The following is a 21,398-nucleotide window of genomic DNA, read 5'->3' on the forward strand; positions in this document are numbered from 1 at the left end:
ATTAAAGATCTAATGGAAGTCTACCACTTAAGTCTTATTTGCTATGGCAACTGTAATGCAGGTTTCACTTTGCATGAGCATTTGAAAATAATCACATTGCATTGCAACAATGTCCTCTGCAAGACCTTGGACAGTAAGACGGTCCAAGAGACAACATGACACTTGTTTTTTCTTCAAAGAGAACAAGATTATCCAAATAACTGCACCACTTGGGCCAACAATTAAAAGCGATCTGGCAGAGCAAAAGGATGCCAGACTTGTAACAGAGCCAAATGGTGTGAGAGAACATAGAAGAGGGCCGGAGGTGCCAAAAATCCAGCTTTAGACCTCTTCCTTCAGCCTTCCTCCAGTGATTAAAAAGGAAAAAAATGAAAAAGCCAGTCTGCCATCCTCTCTGAGATGGGCACTAGGCCCAGAATTGACTCTGGATGTGTTCAGGGATGCTGCCGATTGAACAGTTCACTCAAAAATGATAATTCTTTCCTCATTTACTCATAAGGGACCAACAACTGTTTGGTTACCAACATTCTTCAAAATATCTTCTTTTATGTTTAACAGAAGGAAGAAACTCCAACAGGTTTTTTTTTTTTTTTTTTTTTTTTTAAATGAGCTATTTCTTTTAAACACTTAACAACAGCAATACAGGTGACTAATGTATATATGTCCATTCAGGTGGTCAGTATTTTCAGTGTGTTTTTAGTCTTTGCTGGTTCATTTCTATATATTGGCTGACATTTCATGGGTCGCACGACTCTATTCAGCAGATGAACAACAAAAAGCCATGGTTAATAGCTCAGAACATAATTTCCATAGAGATTTAATTGAACAAAAGTAATTTCTCAGTCTCCTGAAAGATGCCCTTTGCTTTCCGCTGACTGACTGGGTGCACCCCCCCAATCACCAGGGTGGTTATTCAACACCTATTTCAAATGATCACTGATTTTATTACCATTTTCTCTCTCGCCCCGCTGGGATTTATGGTACATTTGCAATGTAGAGTAAGCGTGTCCTGACGAGACTCCTAAATGTACCTGCTGAGAACAATTATCAGTTCATTACGTCCATGACTTCCTTTTGACCTTACTTTTAAATGGATTTGCAAGAAGGCAAAGAATCTGATTTCTTTAAAGCCCACTCTAATGGGCTATTTATGCATGCAATATTAATGCGTTTCAACTGTCCAATACAAAAACATTCATCTTCTCCCACATGGTTATTTTGGGCCTGCTTTGATTGTACTTCTCAACTAATCATGTAGTTTTACTTCAGCGGTTTAGCATGCAGCTAAATCCTGCTCATTAACTTCAGCCTGACATCCTTTGCCATCCAAAACTTCAACTTCAAAGCACAAAACTCTTCCCATCACCTATTTAAAAGCCTCTCGCAGAGAGATTCATTGTTATTCGCATTGCTGCATTAAGTCTCTAGTATGGCTTTACTTCTGTTAGCGTTCTGCATACAATTCAGAAACCGACCTTGTTTGATTCAAGACGGTGAATCCCTAGTTGTCACTAGTGAAGCTTGGATACTATAGATCTATTTAAATATGGTCCTGGTCAACTGTTATTTTGCCAAGCAGATGTGGATAATTTGGTCTTGTCCATGGTGCTGAATGCCCTTGCCGCTGACCAAGGTGCTGAATATCTAAGCTGTACTGCTACATTAACATTTAATGCTTATTAAATTTAATCAAGGGCACCATAGACACTGAGAGGAACATCAGCTTTGAAGAACTGATGCTTTCAGATTGTCCACTCTTTAAAGCCTTGTATTCAATTTGTCAAAGTGACAAACAATCTAAAACAGCTGCATTTATTTCCAATGAATGCAATATTATAAACAGAGCACAAAGCAGCTTCCGAGACCACACAGCGTTCACTGCAGATTATTATGATAATGATTTTAAATGCATGACCAGCTGTGAGTAAACAACACTTCATCTGGTAAGGACACATTTAACGCTCAATATCTCTCCAATGCTACATTCTAATTAGACACCATCGTTGTTACATCCTGTCAGTGGCTGTAAGGTTCAATGACAGTGAATTGTTAACCCAAAAGGATCCATTCATCTAAACAATCCACAATATCTGCATTTACACTCAGTTAACGCAAAATATTGGCAAAGTCTTCACAACAGATAGGCAGTTTGCTGCCTGTAATCCGTTCCACAAAACCCAGACTCCGGACCATTTATTTGCTCATAGATTTATTTGTTGACAAACTTGCGATGACAATTTTAAGTGGCTAAAAGCCTCCATGCTTATTTCTGTCGTTTCCTCGGGGGGATCAATAAAGTACATCTGTGTCGCTATTTGTCTATCAATAGGAACTCCAGATGTCTCTCAGAGCATTCTCATAAACACAATCCATCGAGGAAGGCAGTCAGTTGAAGGCTGTGAAGAAAGCATGTGTTTTATTGACTATTTAAGGGAATCTGTGCTCTGCTGGTAAACTCATATCAGGCTGAGAGCGTGGCCATTAACACTCTTACAGAAAAATAAATATTAATCTCCTGATTCAAATGCAAGTTGTTGTTTGAGGTCTGATTACTGGATTGAGGTTTTATGTTTTTCCTACAATAGGAATAAATTATGTCTTGCTCTTGCTTAAATTCATTATTAATACATAGGATTGATCCTTCAAAATGCCACAACATCAAAACATGAGCTTTTGAGCTGTTACAATGCAAAATTGTCTTTAATCAGTATGTTTCTGTCTTGTTTTCCAATTAAAATATCTAAAAATGTAAGTAGTAAGGCTTTTGTTAGATACATATTATATAGTAAAAGTAGTAAAATATTTTTATGTAGCGATAAAAATGCATAAAACTGATCAAAAGTGACAGAAAGGACATTTACAATTTTGCAATGGTACCAAAAATATATTTAAAATAAATGCTTAGAAAACATAAGCATTTTAGAATGATTTCTGAAGCATCATGTGATTCTAATAATATATATCTTATATAAATTATGTATATATAATTGTCAGTATATTTTGATCAAATGAATGCAACCTAAATGCAAATGTGCATCAAATATGCAACATATTTGTACATTAAAATGCAAAATATTTCAAGAGATTAAATATTGTTGACTCATTGTTGACTGTAAAATATGCTTTTGCCCAGTCAAATGCTCTCCAGAATTAGGAAATCCCCTCCCCCCAATACAACCTGCAACCTAAATGCAACCTAAATGCAAAAGTGCATCAAATATGCAACACATTTGTACATTAAAATGCAAACAACAAATTACTTACAATAAAATATGCTTTTGCCCAATCAAATGCTGTGTGCATATATATATATATATATATATATATATATGGTACGAAAAATATATCTCAAATAAATGCTGTTTACAACAATCAGCATTTTAGAATTATTTATATATATATATATATATATATTTATAAACAAATAGTGTTGTTTAGCTTTCTTTAATAAGTGAATGTCAACAAAAAAAACAGAAATGAAAACCATTGCACCCACAGGTTATTTTAAGCTCTCCAGCTCTTTCAGTTGCTTTAAACAAAAGGCAAGTCTATATAAGCAAAGACTCCCAATTCAGAGTACAAATGAGCACTGCTATAATATCTGCCAATTTGTGTGAGCAATAACATGAAATTATAGTAATTGCAACATAAAATGTTTCCCAGTTTAATTGCTTTCACTATCCCATAAGGTAAATTAAATCTCAGTGCATCTCCTAAATGAACCACAGGCACGTCGTTATCTTCTCCAAACAAATGGAATGAGTGGCCATAAATGCAGTTTTAACTCAGACGACCAAACAAATCGCAGACGGGAGTTCAGAATGAGCATCATCTTTCCCCCCGACCCATTTTCACACGGTGAGTTCATCATAATTTTACCCTGTGTTTAATCAGTGGAATTCCATTACCCATAATGCCATTTAGCAACATTTCGCACTGCAAAAGGGCTTGACAGAGAGATAATCAAAGTTGTAAAGAGAGCTCTTTCACAGTTTAAAATTTATAGAGATTTATTACGGCTAATCTGATGTTTTAGCTTAGATTTTGAATAAACTAACTTATACACCAGCATAACACATTCCCCTGATAGTCAAAACCCAGCCAATCTTTGCAATTGCTATTGTCAGTTATAACATCCCGAGAGTAAAAGTGACAGATTACATTAGGAAAGATATATGACCCAAATACTTTGCCTTTAATGGCTTCTACAAGGCAGATTTTGCGTCACTAAGCACACCAAATGAAGTTAAGGATCCATTTGTGAAAAGTTTTTGAATATTTGCTACATATGAAACTCCAGGTGTCACATTAGTGTCTCCAAAAGTCAGAAAATATAGCAGCCTTATCCCATAATTCACTTTGACAGCACCTCCTCTTTTGACACTCCAGATGCTTTAGAAAATCTGAGAACTACTCCCATCGGTGACAATCATTTTCTCTCGAGAACAAAGCACTTTGGTGGTAGAAGAGGGCGAAAAAGGGGGAAGAAAAGAGAAATCGTGAGCAACGGCTGCTGCAGCCCCTGGCTCCTCCGTTTGATCTTGGGTTTGTGAAGGAAGACTGTGAGAAAGCCCTTCTGTCTGACGGAATTAGTCTATGATGAGTCGTCTGGCTTTTTAAGTGCTCTTATAGGTGTGCCCTGGCTGTAATGGCACTGAATTACACTGACAGGGTAATCTTCATCAAATAAGCCGTGACAAGACAGTCAAACTTAAGGTATCTGGGAACTCGAGGTGGAAAAATGGACTGTAAGCACTATCTGTGTTTGCCGACAGAATTCTGTATGTTATTCTAGGGGTTCATATATACATATTTTGCTTTGCATCACATTACTTATCATCACTGCACGTTTCTTGGATATAAGACTCATACTTTAGCCAGAAGGGACAGTTTAAAGTTAGAATACCTTAATGATGGATTTGTTTCTTACACCCTAGTGAAAAATAAATATACTAAATATACTATAACATACATTTATTTCATGCTAAGTATACTACAAATACATTTACATATTATGTACCTTATTAAAAAACCCTGCAATAGTATACTAAACTGGTATATTTAAAGTATGCTAAATTAGAACAACTAATTTTGTACTTAATGCACTTTAATTGTGTGGAAGTATTGCTTAAGTCCAACTAAAGATATACTTAAATATATTTGATTGGAACTTTTGCAAGTATACTTTAGGTACACTTTAAATATTTTGCATTTAAAAATATTATTTAAAAATCATACAATCCTCATGAAAAGTGACATTAAAATATATTTTAGGCTTAATATTAAGAAATCTGCATTGTGCACAAGTAGTACTCCAAATGAAGTTCAATTACAAATTTTATATAAGTCTTGAGCGATATATGTTAGTAAATATGTTAATAGACTTGAACTATACTTAGTATAAAATAAATGCATTTTAAATCTATTACTTTCAATTTAACATATGGTTTAGTATACTAAAGCCTGGTTTCAAGACTGGTTTCAGCCTTGTCTGTGAAACTGGGGATAAAAGTACAACTGCAGAGTATTTCTATTAAGTATATAAATATGTAAATGTATTTGTAGTGTACTTTTTTACTAGGTTGAATATGACAGATTTTAAATATCGGGTGAACAAGGAAACCATAAATCTGATCAATTCTCAAAAGAATCTCATTTGAGGTAAAAAGCCTTGAGGCTTAACTTTGCAATCTTAAGAAACAATGCAAAAACTATATCTAAATGCAGCGCCAGGAACATTAGTATGTCTAGCTGTGATCAGGCTCTGAGTGGAGCTGTTTCTGATCATACTAGCTCCCTTTATGTAATATTTGAGGAAGACCAGAAGATTGGTAATATATAATTATTGCAGTTTTAGCCTAACAAACCTAACAGTTTGGCCAGCAGTATTTTCGAACTGTAAATAGCCCTGAGAGTATTTAATATATCACCAATGCAGTGAATAAACTGGTATAACACATTCCTCTCCTTATCATTAACCATGAACCACAAGGATATTGATTATGGCTGATTAACATTCAGATGTATGTTTCTCACATCATATCTCACCTCACCCCAGTTCAGTCCAGAAGAAATCAACTCTATTCTGCATACAGAAGTGTGTCAGACTGTCAATGATCTACGTGTTTATGTACCTGGAGGCAATGGAGTGAGCTGCATATTTCACATGGTTTTCTGAACTCCACAGGTCTAATAAGCCTTGATGTCTGAAGACAGTGCAAGAAAATCCTGTCTCTCATTTAAGCAGACAGCTGTGTCAGGCTGTTTATGACTTGTCCAAACTGTCCATCTCTAATTCAGACATCAAGGAGGAAATAACGAAGGACTAGAGCAGAGCTTCTCAACTGGTCTTGGTTCACGACCCAAATTTGGACGTTTTTTTTTCCTTTTCAAAAAGTAAGGAAAAAACTGACCTATAAGACAGTAACCTGGGTGAAGATCCCGAAACATGTAGCTTTCCTCTTCACTTCCTCTTTGTGTGATTATTCGTCTCAGTCCCTGTCTCTCTTCTTTTTCTTTTCAGTATCTCTCACAAGCCACAAAGAGATTTCCCACGCACCTTGTCTCTGTCACCTGTAGGCAAAGGTAAAAGGCTTTAGTTAGAGAATGGAAGAAGCCAAAGCAGACAGAGAGCGAGTGCACAAGCGAGAGAGAGAGAAGGAGAAAGAGAGGGAGAGAGTCTTCAGTAGGTGCTTCTATACAACAGAGACTGGATACAGTATAAAAATAAGAGTAGGGAAGCCCACTGTATTTTTAAAGATGCCTCAGTCTATGATTTATTATCTGACTTGGGAAATAATTATTTATAACCTTTTATGTCATAGCCTGGAGCCTCGTCCGTCATAAACAATGTGTTTTGAGTGACTTGATATTTCTAGGCTTTGAAAAGGCCGGCGCTGTTATCGGAGCTGAAAACAGATGTTAATGCAGAACGGCTTTGAAAGGTGAAACCCTGGCAAAGAAACGCCAGAGTAATAAGTGTCAAAATGATGAAAGACTGAATATGTGAGTGAACTATTACTTCAGCATATACACAGTATCTCATAAACACATATGTACATCTCATACCAGAATACAGTGCCATCCAACAATTTGGAAATGCCTTAGGCAAAGTGGAGTTTTAGACAATATGAGCCTAAATTCTTATTTCTGATTCTTTATTAAGGAAGTAAAATAAATTAATTAATTAATTTAAATAAATTAAAAATAACATGATTTAATTCTATTTTATTTTCAATTATTTTCTATATTTAGAATATTAAATTCTCAAGCATCTATAAACTGTGTTCTGATTGGTCTGTTTTTAAATTGTCTGTTGCTTTAAAAAAAAAAAAAACTGGTCTGAGGTTAATCCAGTATTCAGACAAAACATCTGAACATGATATACAGTATACAGGTGCATCTCAATATATTAGAATGTCGTGGAAAAGTTCATTAATTTCAGTAATTCAACTCAAATTGTGAAACTCGTGTATTAATTAAATTCAATGCACACAGACCGAAGCAGTTTAAGTCTTTGGTTCTTTTAACTGTGATAATTTTGGCTCACATTTAACAAAAACCCACCAATTCATCTCAACAAATTAGAATATGGTGACATGCCAATCAGCTAATCAACTCGAAACACCTGCAAAGTTTCCTGAGCCTTCAAAATGGTCTTTCAGTTTGGTTCTCTAGGCTACACAATCATGGGGAAGACTGCTGATCTGACAGTTGTCCAGAAGACAATCATTGACACCCTTCACAAGGAGGATAAGCCACAAACATTCATTGCCAAAGAAGCTGGCTGTTCACAGAGTGCTGCATCCAAGCATGTTAACAGAAAGTTGAGTGGAAGGAAAAAGTGTGGAAGAAAAAAATGCATAACCAACTGAGAGAACCGCAGCCTTGAGAGGCTTGTCAAGCAAAATCGATTCAAGAATTTGGGTGAGCTTCACAAGGAATGGACTAAGGCTGGGGTCAAGGCATCAAGAGCCACCACACACAGACGTGTCAAGGAATTTGGCTACAGTTGTCGTATTCCTCTTGTTAAGCCACTCCTGAAACACAGACAACGTCAGAGGCGTCTTACCTGGGCTTAGGAGGAGAAGAAATGGACTGTTGCCCAGTGGTCCAAAGTCCTCTTTTCAGATGAGAGCAAGTTTTGTATTTCATTTGGAAAACAAGGTCCTAAAGTCTGGAGGAAGGGTGAAGAAGCTTATAACCCAAGTTGCTTGAAGTCCAGTGTTAAGTTTCCACAGTCTGTGATGATTTGGGTTGCAATGTCATCTGCTGGAGTTGGTCCACTGTGTTTTCACAGAGTCCAGAACCTCACTTTCAATAAATGCAAATAAAGAAATGCTAAATGAAAACATGTGTAAATAAATATTGGCATATCTTGGATCAATATACAACTACCAAGAAACCATGCAGAACCAACATGCTAAGTTGGGAAAACTACGCTTATGAACATAGGGCACTTGGTGATATGAGTGATGCACCATTCTTATTTTTGTTTTGTGAGCTGAAGAGCTGAAGCTGAAGATATGATGCTAAAAAATGGTTGGTATGAGAAAACAACCTGCTATGTTTCACTCCTAGTGCCTCTCTGTAGTTCTCTTTCCATCTACTCTTTGCTGATGTCATTTGGTAGTACCTGTCCCCTATGTTTAAAGTCGTTCTGGGGGATATTTTTCCATCTCTGCCTCTGTGTGTTTCTCATTTAAGGGCATGCTGTAGGCTTTAAGGGTGCAACAGATGGCCTGGCAGGGAGAGATGCTGTTCTGCTGTTCCGGTTGAATTGTTTTCCAAGAGAAACAGCTTGAAACTGTGGTTGTGTTGATCGTGGGTTTGTTCTGTTTTACCTCCACACAGGGAGGGAGCTCCACTGCAGATGTTCATCTCTCCATCTCTGGTGACACCGTCACCTTTCAAACACCTCCAAGCAGAGCAGGCATCTGTCAGATCGGAAGCCTACAAACAAGAAAAAAAACTGCTATTTTGGTAAAATAGTGAGAACACAAAACTTTTGTGCCAAAACTTTTAATTACTCAATATGTGCTTTTCAACCATCGTTTTAAAATAGTGGATGATATGCCTTTTAAGTACAGTACTGAGAGGAAAGTTATGAATATATGTATTTATATATGTAAATGTACTTACAGTGGCATGCAAATGTTTGGAAACCCCTTGCAGAATCTGTGAAAATGTGAATAATTTTAACACCATAAGAGAGATCATTTAAAATGCATGTTATTTTTTTTATTTAGCACTGTCATGAGTAAGACATTTTTACATAAAAGATGTTTACACATAGGCCACAAGACAAAAAATAGCTGAAAATATTAAAATAACCCCCTTCAAAAGTTTGGGAACCCTTGGTTCTTAATGCTGTGTGTGGTTACCTGGATGATCTGTGACTGTTTATTGCAGAAAAATCCTCCAGGTCCTGCAGATTCTTCGGTTTTCCAGCATATTTTGCATATTTGAACCTTTTCCACCAGTATGATTTTGAGATCCATCTTTTAACACTGAGGACAACTGAGGGACTCAAACACAACTATTAAAAAAGGCTCAAACATTCATTGATGCTTCAGAAGCAGAAGGAAACACAATGCATTAAGAGCCAGGGGTGAAAACTTTTGAACAGGATGTCCAAAAAAGTCAAATTTTTTCTTATTTTGTTAAAATTTGTTGAAATCATTTAATGCTGCACTTCGGAAACAACAGAAGATAATTGCATGTTTCCTGGAACACAAATTAAGTACAATTTGAATTCAAAAGTTTTCACCCCCTGTCTCTTAATGCTTTGCCTTTTCTTCTGCAGCATCAGTGAATGTTTGAACCTTTTAATAGCTGTGTTTGAGTCTCTCAATTGTCCTCAGTGTGAAAAAAATGGACCTCAAAATCATACACTCACTGCTGTAAAGGGTTAAAACATACAAAAGATGCTGGAAAACTGAGGTATCTGCAGGACCTGGAGGATTTTTCTGAAGAACAGTGCTCAGTTTAACGGTTCAGAACAAAGGATTTTAAAATCCTAACCAATTATTATATTGGGCTAAAAATCCTGTAGTGTGAGCCTGGTTTAACCACACACAGTTTTAGGAACCAAGGGTTCCCAAACTTTTGTAGGGGGTTATTTTAATAATTTCAGATATTTTTTGTCTTGTGGACTATATGTAAACATGTTATATGTAAAAAAAATAAAATGCATTTTGTATTATCTCTCTTATTTTGTTACAATTATTCACATTTTCACAGAATCTGCAAGGGGTTCCCAAACTTTTGCATTTCACTGTATGTATTTATATATGTAAATACCTACATCACTTGTGGATTATTGTGATGTTTTATCAGCTGTTTGGACTCTTATTCACTGCAGAGGATCTATTGGTGAGCAAATTATGTAATGCTAAATTTCTCCAAATCTGTTCTGACAAAGAAACAAAATTCAGTAACTGAGCTCTATGAACTCCTCAAGTTCAAATGTGCAATATCACAAGTGCAAAATCTGATGATAATTTTCTTCAGCATTACTGAAGATGCTGAGTTGAGAAGTAAGATCTATAACAATGGCATTAAAGACAATCCCTGCACTAATATGACATGTCATATTGACAGGAGTAGATAGAGATCTTCAAGTGATGTTTGATGAAACAAAAAAGACACTTTTAGCTTTTCTCCCTCTAGCAAAGACGCTCTACACAGCACATCCTAAGGATATAGTACAAAAAGATCAGTGCTGTGTAATTGCTTGAACTTGGCAAAACCACACACACACACAGCCCCAAACAAGGATGTTTGCCCCTTCATTCATCTCAGGAGGCGGTGGCGCTTTCAACATATTGGCATTTCTGAGCCGCTTTGCGGTAATTGTCAGTCATGTGGCAGTTGCTCGTTTGTTTTGCTGACATTTTGCCTTTGCCTGATTGTGTATTTAACGGTGGGAAGGGAGGAGAAATTAATTGGAGTGGGGCCTAATCTGTCTGCCTGAAATGTCACCTCTGTATTGCCCAAGCCGACTCTGACACTGTGGCACGGAAAGGAGACACAAAGAAAAGGGTGGGAGCACGAAGGAAAAAGAGTTAAAAAAAAAAAAAAAAAAAGCGAGCTGTTAGCATGCATTTACATATAATCACTTCACTGACATTCAGAGCAATTCTAAAAGAACAGAGACTGAAAGAGTGAAGAGAGAACGAGGAAGAGGAAGCTCTTGATTACCGCTCCACTGGGTGTTTGGACCAAATATTAGCTCACTAATGTGAGGAAATTACCACGCCGTAAGAGGTGTGCCTCCTCTGGCAAGTCTATCGATTTTCCACATGAAGGAAAGTAAACACAATTGAGATCTCTTTAATATCTCAATTGTTTCTCCTACAATGCAATTAATGGAGGAGAAATCTGAAACTTTTGATTAAACCTCCTTAGAAACCCAAGTAATCACGTTTCTATCACCTTAATATATAAAAATACAAAACATTCTGAAAGTTAGTGTATAATTATATACTGTATATTTATACTCAAACTGCATGCCAACAATTGTTTTTTTTTTTTCTCGTAAGGAACTTAACAATTTTCCAAGTCAAAGTCTCAAGAGCCATGAAAAAAAGCATCCGTTCAACAATTCTTTGCCCCTTCAGAGGACATTCACAGCAAAGTGTGTATGTGTGTATTGGCAGGAACAGGAGAAAGAGGAAACACTGATCAAAGTGTGATAATCCACCAGTCCCGTTCCCTCCAAATCAAGCTTATCCCAGGAGACACCTTCAAAGTCCCCCATGTCTCAAGAGAGTAAGTAGCTGGTGAAAAGAACAGGAAGTTAGAGGAGAGTGGAAGTGGTGGGTGTTCTGTTAGTTTGAGGAATAATGAGTCTGAAAGGGTGGGAATAAAAGAGTCTGTTCCAATAATAGTGCTGCAGTGCTTTAGTAAAGTGTTCAGCTCCAAAAAGAGCCTCCGTTTGTGCTTGGAGAACAAAAAGGAAAGGGAAGAAATGACTAATGGCTCCTACACAAGGGTCAGGTGGTTAGTGGATATAGATAATACCGTTTTATCCTTCAGAAAACCTTATTTCGGTCTCCCAGCCCGTACTGAATCTTAGGTAAGGCTGAAGGCGTGCGGTGATGGATAGAACTTTCATAATGTTTTGAAGGATCACGTCTGGAATCACTATGCCAACATTTCATCCAATACACACAGGCTCGCCACCTTTCATACGGGAAGTCAGAAAGCCATATCGACCGCCTTCCCCCCTTCCTCTCGTGGACTAATGACTGATGACCCTCACCTACGGACCACCCAATAACCAGAGCGCTGAAGAACGCTTCATCTCTGGAAAGGGCAGACTCTTGGGTCCAAAGTGTCAAAACGATTTCACAATTTGATAAAAGCTATCATGAGTCTGTTTCATTCCCAGATAAAAGTCACAAAACTGTTTAAGACACCAATGGAACATTTGGTCTTGTTTTAGGTAGAAGTTTCCTGATGTACAGACAGTAAATGGACATAATATCAGAAAGCCAGTATAAAGTACTAAAATGTTGTTATTTTCATTTTACCCTGTCCTGTTTAACTGTTTCTGGTTTGTTTGTAGGTTGTAGGAGGTTTTCTGGAAATACACATCTACATTTTATTTCTCAAAACTCAAGGTCCCTAAAACTACTAAATAAATAATTTGCCAGTTTCCATAAACAACTCCTCAACCTCATTTCCAATGCTGTAAAATCCAGTCTAGGCTGCTAGTTGTAGGTTGGGATACTCTAGCTGGTTCCATATTATCCAAATTGGTCATTAGCCCAGCAACAAACCAGCTCATACAAGTTTAATGTGATCTGTTTTTTTTTAAAATGAAAATAACTGATCGTTCTGCTAGATAAGACCCTTCTTCCTCGGCTGGGATTGTTTGAAGCCGCATTTAAACTGCATTTTGGAAGTTCAAAATCGGGGCACCATATCAGTCCTTTATATGGAGAAAAATACTGAAATGTTTAACTAAAAAAACAGAATTTCTTTATGGTTGAAGAAAAAAAAAAGACATGAACATCTTGGACAACAAGGGGGTGAGTACATCTGTAAATTTTTGTTCTGGAAGTGGACTTCTCCGTTAATATCCTAATGATTTTTGGCATTAAAAAAAAAAAAAAAATCGATAATTTTGAATCAGACAATGTATTTTTGGCTATTGATACAAATATACCTGTGCTACTTACAATATGTGGTCCAGGGTCACACATTGTATTAAGATGAGTGTTAGATTATTGCAAATCACAATCTAAATTTAAAATTAGCATGTACAATTAAATATCTAATACTAACAATTAAATATCCAATACTAACAAAACAATGCATGCAAAAGTATATAACAGTGACCCTGGACCACAAAACCAGTCTTAAGTCGCTGGGGTATATTTGTAGTAATAGCCAAAAATACATTGTATGGGTCAAAATTATTGATTTTTGTTTTATGCCAAAAATCATTAGGATGATAAGTGAAGATCACGTTCCATGAAGATATTCTGTAAGATTCCTACTATAAATATATAAAAACTTAATTTCTGATTAATAATATGCATTGTTAAGAACTGTATTTGGACAACTTTAAAGGTGATTTTCTCAGTATTTCAATTTTTTGGCACCCTCAGATTCTAGATTTTCAAATAGTTGTATCTCGCCCAAATATTGTCCTATCCTAACAAACCATACATCAGTGGAAAGATTATTTATTCAGCTTTTAGTGATGTATAAATCTCAATTTGGAAAAATTGACCCTTATGACTGGTTTTGTGTTCCAGGGTCACATATGGTACTGTAACTGCAGCGCCCTTCATTTTTAAAACAGATGCGATGCTGTACATTTAAATCTTGTTACACCTGTGTGGGCACACATAAAGTAACAATTTATTCAGAAAGTGTCTGCCAGGGGGCTCAACTGTAACATATTGTTGGCTGCTGTAGAACTGCTTATCTGTTTATGTACATGTGTTCAGTCAAACAGAGTGATAAGTGACAACTTAAAATTTGACACAGCATGACAAATACTAGAATGCATCTGCAAGTGAAGAAAACCCTGAATAGAGTACAGCTTCTTTACGGATTTAACATGGAAGGCCCAAGCATTGGTACTGGCACATCCTTCCCCCAGTAAAAATCACAGTATTTATGCATACATTGTTTATATACTAATTAAGTATGTAGGTATTTATAACTAGTATGTGGTTATGTTCAGATTTCAGAGCAGTCCTCTAAATGCACATTAAAGTTTCATGATGTTGCAATATTCCTACACCTCATCGAATGCATATTCGGAGACCTGTGGTAAAGTTACTTTAAACTTTATAAACACCTTTCAGTGAGCTAGAAGGCTGAATATTTGACATGTTCTTGTCAGAGAAACTCCTTTACACTCTGCAAAGTTTCATCAGACTACAACAACTACATCTATGATTTATTGAATGGGCTGTTATGTGAATATCATCAAAATGTTTGATCACAAAAACACACTGCGGCATTGTTGCAACATTCAAGTAAATATTTTATACATGTTTGTTCTTTAAAACAGCACAGGTCAAAAGTTACTTGGAAGTTGTTAAATTTGATCCATTTGCTGTAAGCATGTGCTGCAGGTTTCTTTAATATCAAGAGAAAACCACACTGATTTTATGCCCATTTCATGTCTTGGATGTCACCAGAAAAGTCAGAAATCTTAGATATGTCATATGCTGCTTTGTATCTGACACTGTGGACTACATCTGCCAGATGATATGGTGATATTCTGTTATGTCGCTGCTGTAGAGAAGGCTGAAGCAGATTGGCAGACAGATGACAAAACAAGACCTTGCTCAACATGAATGATCAGACTGAAGATGGTATTCTCAACCTGCCAAGCATAATCTGTTTAAGACCTTCTACAACAATCAGAAGCTTCAGGTCAAATGCTTTACACATTTTAAAATCTGCCATGAGCCAATCAGCTGTAAAAGCCATGTGATTACCCTACACTAACAGCAATAAAAGTATCTGACTAATGATTATTCTAAATATCAATATCATGCATGTAAGAGCCTCCAAAACATCTAAATTTAACTGAAATATTAGCAGTATGATGCTTACTCAAAGTTGTACACAATACTTTTATTTACTCAGAATACATTCAGACAAGAACATTTTAATACGTCAATGCACTGTAAAAAATGACGGTAAATTTAACGGTAAAGGACTAAACATGCTACAGTAAAATCCTGTCAAATGGTTAACGGTAAATTTTCCTACTATATACGGCGAAAAACTGTATTGGACATTGGATGTAATTTTATGGTAGAATACCGTTTTTCGAAATGAAAAAGAACGCAAAATGTGCTGTGAATAACTGCAAATTGACATTCCAAGAATTCCCTGCGTTACATTTCAAATTTGATGTTTTTTTGTTGAAATAACTATGTTTCTTCTTAGTTTTTTCTTATTAGTTTTGTTCATTAGAGTTGTATGTTACATCTAATGTTGTTAAATTAAAGTTTATTGCATTATTTCATTTTGTGTGTTACTATGATGGTGTTTAGTGTTTAGTTTTAGTATTTAAAAACTGCTTGTGATGGGCTTTGGTTCATCATGTGACTTTCTCATCACCACCTACTTTTGGAGGTTATCAGTGTATTACAAAGGTACTAAACAGATTTCAGTACTTCAATATGTTGGTTAACATTACATCAGTTAATGAAATTACGGTATATGAATGTAAATTTAAGTTAATCCGTAAAACCTAAAATGTTGCGGTAAAATTCTGGCAACCACAGCTGCTGGGTTTTTGCCGTAAATTTTACAGAATTCTTTTACAGTGTGGAAAAGGTTCATTTTTCTAATGTTTTAACATTCTGTTACAGAGTTTAAATACTGTGTAGAATCTCACAATGTACTTAGGAATGATTCAAGGTCTTCATGCTCTATGCAAGATCACCTCAGAGACTGGAGTACAAGTCATGTGTGAGGCACTAGACTTTGTTTTAAATGTGGAAGAGCAGAAAACAAGAACATTTACTGTGTACCAAAGTCCAAGTTTAGTGAACTCTCAGTTCAGTGTAAAAAGAAAGAGACAAACTGAGAACCTTACCACAACATGCAAAACAAAACTCAAAATTATTACAAATGGTTTTCATTAATTATATATAATTATATATCAAATGAATTAAAATGAGAAGTAAAATAAAACAATTTAAATTTACTAAAATAACTCAAACTAAAAGCACCTGTGTTGTTATTGGCTCATAGCAATTTACCTTCATTTCAGTGTTGTCACCTTCCCATAACATCCGCTATTACCCAGATGCACTTTTAATCACAGTAGATGCTCGTTTGTGATAGCTGACATCAATTAACTAATTAAATAGTGAATCATTCAATTAGACCGCCACTTCACTGCAAAATAAATATTGATTTATGCAACAAAAGCTCTTTAGTTCAACAGAAACAAAGGAACAATATTGAGCGTTTTTGTTTGCATACTGTAATGAGGCATAAAAAATAACAGTTGGCAATTTTTTACTTTTTTTTTTTTGGAAGAATGAGAGATGTCATTATGCTTAGAGGAACTTATTTTCCCTCTAAGTGCCTCAAAGTGCAATAAATTACAAATGCTCATTATTTACTTACTTTTCCAAAAAAACTGTAAACATGAAGCTAGTGGCACTGACAGCTGTATAGTGCAATTTATCTAACTTCAGCAGGAGTAGAATGAATGACTTTAAGGACAAACAGATGGCCAGAGTGACATTTCTGTAAACTTCATGACAAATAGCTCTTGCTTCAACTCTTGTGGAGAAAAGTTACAAATGCAAAGTTCAGAGTCATCCAAAGAGAGCTGCAATATTGGCCAGAAAAATCTCATTCTTCATAATATCAAACTTTAAATGGCTTAAAAACAAGCAAACACTGCAAAATTATGTAGATGTAGGACTTTCCATACTTGTATATGTGTGCTGTAGTGCTTGGGCAACTATGCATTTTTAGTGGTCCACAAGTTGGTCAGAAAAGACAGATTTTATTTATTTATTTAACTACTTTTACTTTTCAAGGATGCATTAAATTGATCAAATAATATTATTTTGATCCTATTCAAAAGATTACATATGCTTGATTCTCAATACTATGTTGTTACCTGAATGATTGACAGCTGTCTTTAGTAATAGTTGTTTATGAGTCCCTTATTTGTCCTGAACAGTTAAACTGCACACTGTTCTTCAGAAAAATCCTTCAGGTCCCACAAATTCTCTGGTTTTTCAACATTTTGTGTATTTGAACCCTTTCCAACAATGACTGCATGATTTTGAGATCCATCTTTTAACAACTGAGGGACTCATATGCAACTATTACAGAAGGTTCAAATGCTCACTGATGCTTCAGAAGGAAACATAATGCATTAAGAACCGGGGGGGTGAAAACTTTTGAAAAGATGTGTACATTTATCTTTTTTTTTTTTTTTTTTATTAAGTACTGCCCTTCAGATGCTACAGAAGATACTTACATTTTTCCCAGACGATAAATAAGCTAAATTTACCATGATCTTCACATTCTAAAAGTTTTCACCCCCCCAGCTCTTAATACATCGGGTTTCCTTCGTAAACTTTTTAACAGTCTTTTTATGAATTCAGCTATTATTTTCTCTTGTGGACTATATGTAAACATCTTTATTGTGAAATATATTATTCAGGTCAGTACTAAATAAAAAATAACTGATACAGGATTGATCCAGAATATTTTTACATTTGAGCAAATCTATAATAGGGGTGGAGCAGATATCTTCAGCTTACTACCTTCTCTGCCCTGATGTTCCTCCAAAGGCCAAACGCACCCGCCGGAGGTGCTCATTTCTCACAGCCGGCACAAGCTCTTTCACCAGGGATCGGGCTCCCAAATTGAAAAGAGACAATGCCATTTTTCACCCTGGCAAAAAACACATTACATCCTACTGGCATCACCCAAGGGACAGCTCCCAGGTGATGCTACCGTCACAAGAGCGTCAAATCAAAGTCAAACCTCAGGCTTCACTCACAAGGGGACAGTGCAGAGTTGAAACTGATGGGATCACTAGAAACGCCTGCTTTCCAGCTTTCGGCAGCAGTGTGCGGTAATTTAATGAGGACTTTCTCCCTTTGTACAACATTGTGCAGACAGTGTTAAATTGGCATGGAACAACAGTGTGTGTCTATGATTTACTCACCAAAAAGGTAATTACATTCTCTGGTTCTGTCCCAAAACCTAGTGAGCTGCCTTGCTGTCCACTGCTTACATAAGCAACTGTATCCTAAGGGAACAAAGGCATTGGAATGGACCAACAATTTTGAAATGCTGTTCACAAAAAATTATATTTCATTCTCATTATGTCTTGTGAAAAAATATAAAATAGAATAAACAAAACTTCTACCGTTAAGCTACAATTCTGTAATGAATAAAATACAAGTTACATACGATTCTGTCCTACACAAGATATCCCAGACAGCGATATAAGATTACTGCCTACCTATTTGGAACAGTCTTCACATTGGGAGCACGTTTACAATGCCTTGATATGCTGTCTAGATAGGCTGCTCAGGTTTTGAAACAGAGCTTCTGTTACACTCATGTGTAGGCACTAATGTTTTTCCCTTTTTTGTAGCACACTCAAAAGGAAGGTCAGGTTTCTTTGGAGAGTCACAGCCTATAACAATAGAAAACATCCAAAGAAGTCTTCAAAGTTCAGGCAATAAATAAAAAAGACTTTGTTTGTGATGGCTACTCCACTTGTGAAATAAACCTAAAAGCAAGAACATGCTTTCAAAAAAGAAGCCTGCATGCCCAGAATTCATAGAGATGTAACTCAAAATCTAAGGTTCGCATGTACTTGTACTTCACAACTGCATGCTTTGCTTTGGAAAAGGAAGGACATGCCCCTAGTCAAATAGTCACCAGGGGTTAGTAGAATTGTATATTGTTTTTAAATAATAATAAATTCTTTTTATATTTCCATTAGACCTGGCCACTAAATGCATAAGCTGCATATGTGAATATCAGTGAATTGCATGTCCAAATGACTGATTGATTAATTTGATTAATGGATGGATGGATGGATGGATAGATGAAGATTTTTCTTCATCCTTTCTTTCTTTCTTAGCCTTTGTTGTATGTGAAATACCATGGTTTTCTTCATATTGTGCGTTAACTGTAGATGCAAACGTTTTCAACTCTCCAATTCTTTAAAATGCCTCTTTTCAGTTCATAAAATAAACTGAAATTTTAATTTCCGTTTAACTATTCACTCGTAAATGCACAGCTGTTTTCCAGCCAAAGAAGCAGAATGATTCATGATACCTGAATAAATGACATCTTTAATCTGTCAACTCTTTGAAATAAAGGATGAGCACAAAGTTTCTGTGCTGAAAAACAGTTCAGGTGTTCAGAGCTACATCATGTAATGTCTTTAAATAGCAGAGAGTTACACCTTAAAGATATGCACAGGAAGGTCACAGAGGATGAAATGCAGTCATTTGACGTGCTTTTTTTAAAAAAAAAAAAAAAACAGACTGACGCATAAAACCTGGAAACACTATTTTACAGTTATCTTTAGCACTTTAACGACTTCCTTTGCAAAGGCTGAACATGGTGGGCGTTTATGCAGGGCGTCATTCCTATTACCCATCATATAGGTCCAACAAAATCTAATAATAAATTCAAATTGTTAGTTAGTTTTCTTGTTTGAGCAGCAAATTAAGTGACCATTGGGAAGAAATTTAAATTAATTCACTACTTTAGATAGTAGATTTCATTATTGTTTGTTGTTTTTTCACTTTTACTGAACACACTGAGGTAATATTTTGCTTTAAGTAAAAGTAATTACTTTAAAAGGCTTTATTGTAGGCTTAATGAGAAAACAATTGCGTAATTTACCTTTCAAGTAAGTATTTTAAAAAAAGCATGTTCTCTCTTTTCCTGAAGGTCTGAATGCTTGTTTTTATTCCTCTGTGCTATTAGGACTTAACATTTTCCATAGTGCAGAGCTATTTGTATGGATTCCTCCTTTTCTGTCCAAAATATTTCAAATTAAAACATGTTTTCATGAGAATATTCTTCAAATTGACAATCATTTCCCAGTGTAAAATAAAATACAAATAAATAAAATAAAATAAAATAAATAAAAAACTCTTCGTCAGTTGCCATGCATGTAAAATAAAAATATTCAGAAGTTAATACAATATAAGAGGGTAATTCCATGCAAATGTCAACCTTGAAAAAATGAAGCTTTTACCAAAGTTTTTTACTATACTGATAGCACAGATGTCAACGTTTGGTGGTTCAAATACCCATGTGAGGTCACTTTTAAAGTTTTTAAAGCATTTTCTTATTTTTAGTGCATGATTTTCCATAGTCTGGTGAGTGCTATTTCCAGGCTTGTCACATGCATAACAGTACATATTCCTCACAAATAGACACATCAAAATTAAAATAAAGTAACAATTATGTGTTCTGTGAAGAGCCATCGCTTCTCTATTTGTTGGGTATTATTACGTCTGGTTTGTGCATTTTAATTTGCAGAAATCCTACAAAGCATGTAGTTTCAAAAACAGTGTCCTTTTTTGTCACGTCCATAATGCATGATTATTTTTTAAACAGAAAACCATCTGAAGTTTAGACTTTATCAGCAAGGGTTTATTAAAATAGAAACAGATGGTTCAGTGTATTGGTAACACATACATTCTCATTCGCCCAAGACAGGACAATTTCTAGTTATTATGCTTAATATAGATCTTTAAAAGCAGCTTTAGAGTCTCTATTTATTGTTGTGTGTGAATACTTAAACTGTTATTGTCTCAATGGAATCTCTCAGCGCTCTTTCGGTGAAGTTCTGTATGAGTAAGCTAAACTTTGTCAGATTTTTGGCAGAACATGATGAGAACGGCAGGAATTCAATGCTCTGCTCAGTGGTCCAGCGCAGACCTCCTCCAGGCACATTCACTACTTTTCACACATGCATGCACACACACAAAATACACTCTCACACAGCCTTAGACCAGCATACACAAGAACTGCCAGATTTAGTTTGTTGGTAAATAATGTACACAGCTAGATAAACAACAGAATTTATGGATGGATGGATTACCAACAACATCACTATATATACACAGCGGCTCCAATAAGTATTTGGACACTTAAGCCCATACAGTTTGATTCTTGATTCTTATTCCAAAATATCTTCAGCTCTCATAGTCCTCAGCCCATATATTTTAATCCCAGATTAGCTTCATTTGCCTAATTGCTCATCAGTGCCCCCTAATGTTTAAGGTGGAACTCTCTATGCTCTGTGTCCATACTGAAGGTGACCGACTGCTGCTGTATCTGCTCCAATCATGGCAGTGATGCATGTCTCTATCCACCCCCACCCCTCCATCATCCAGTCC

The sequence above is a fragment of the Labeo rohita genome, chromosome 12, assembly GCF_022985175.1.
Source record: "Labeo rohita strain BAU-BD-2019 chromosome 12, IGBB_LRoh.1.0, whole genome shotgun sequence".
In the NCBI taxonomy this organism is placed as follows: Eukaryota; Metazoa; Chordata; class Actinopteri; order Cypriniformes; family Cyprinidae; genus Labeo; species Labeo rohita.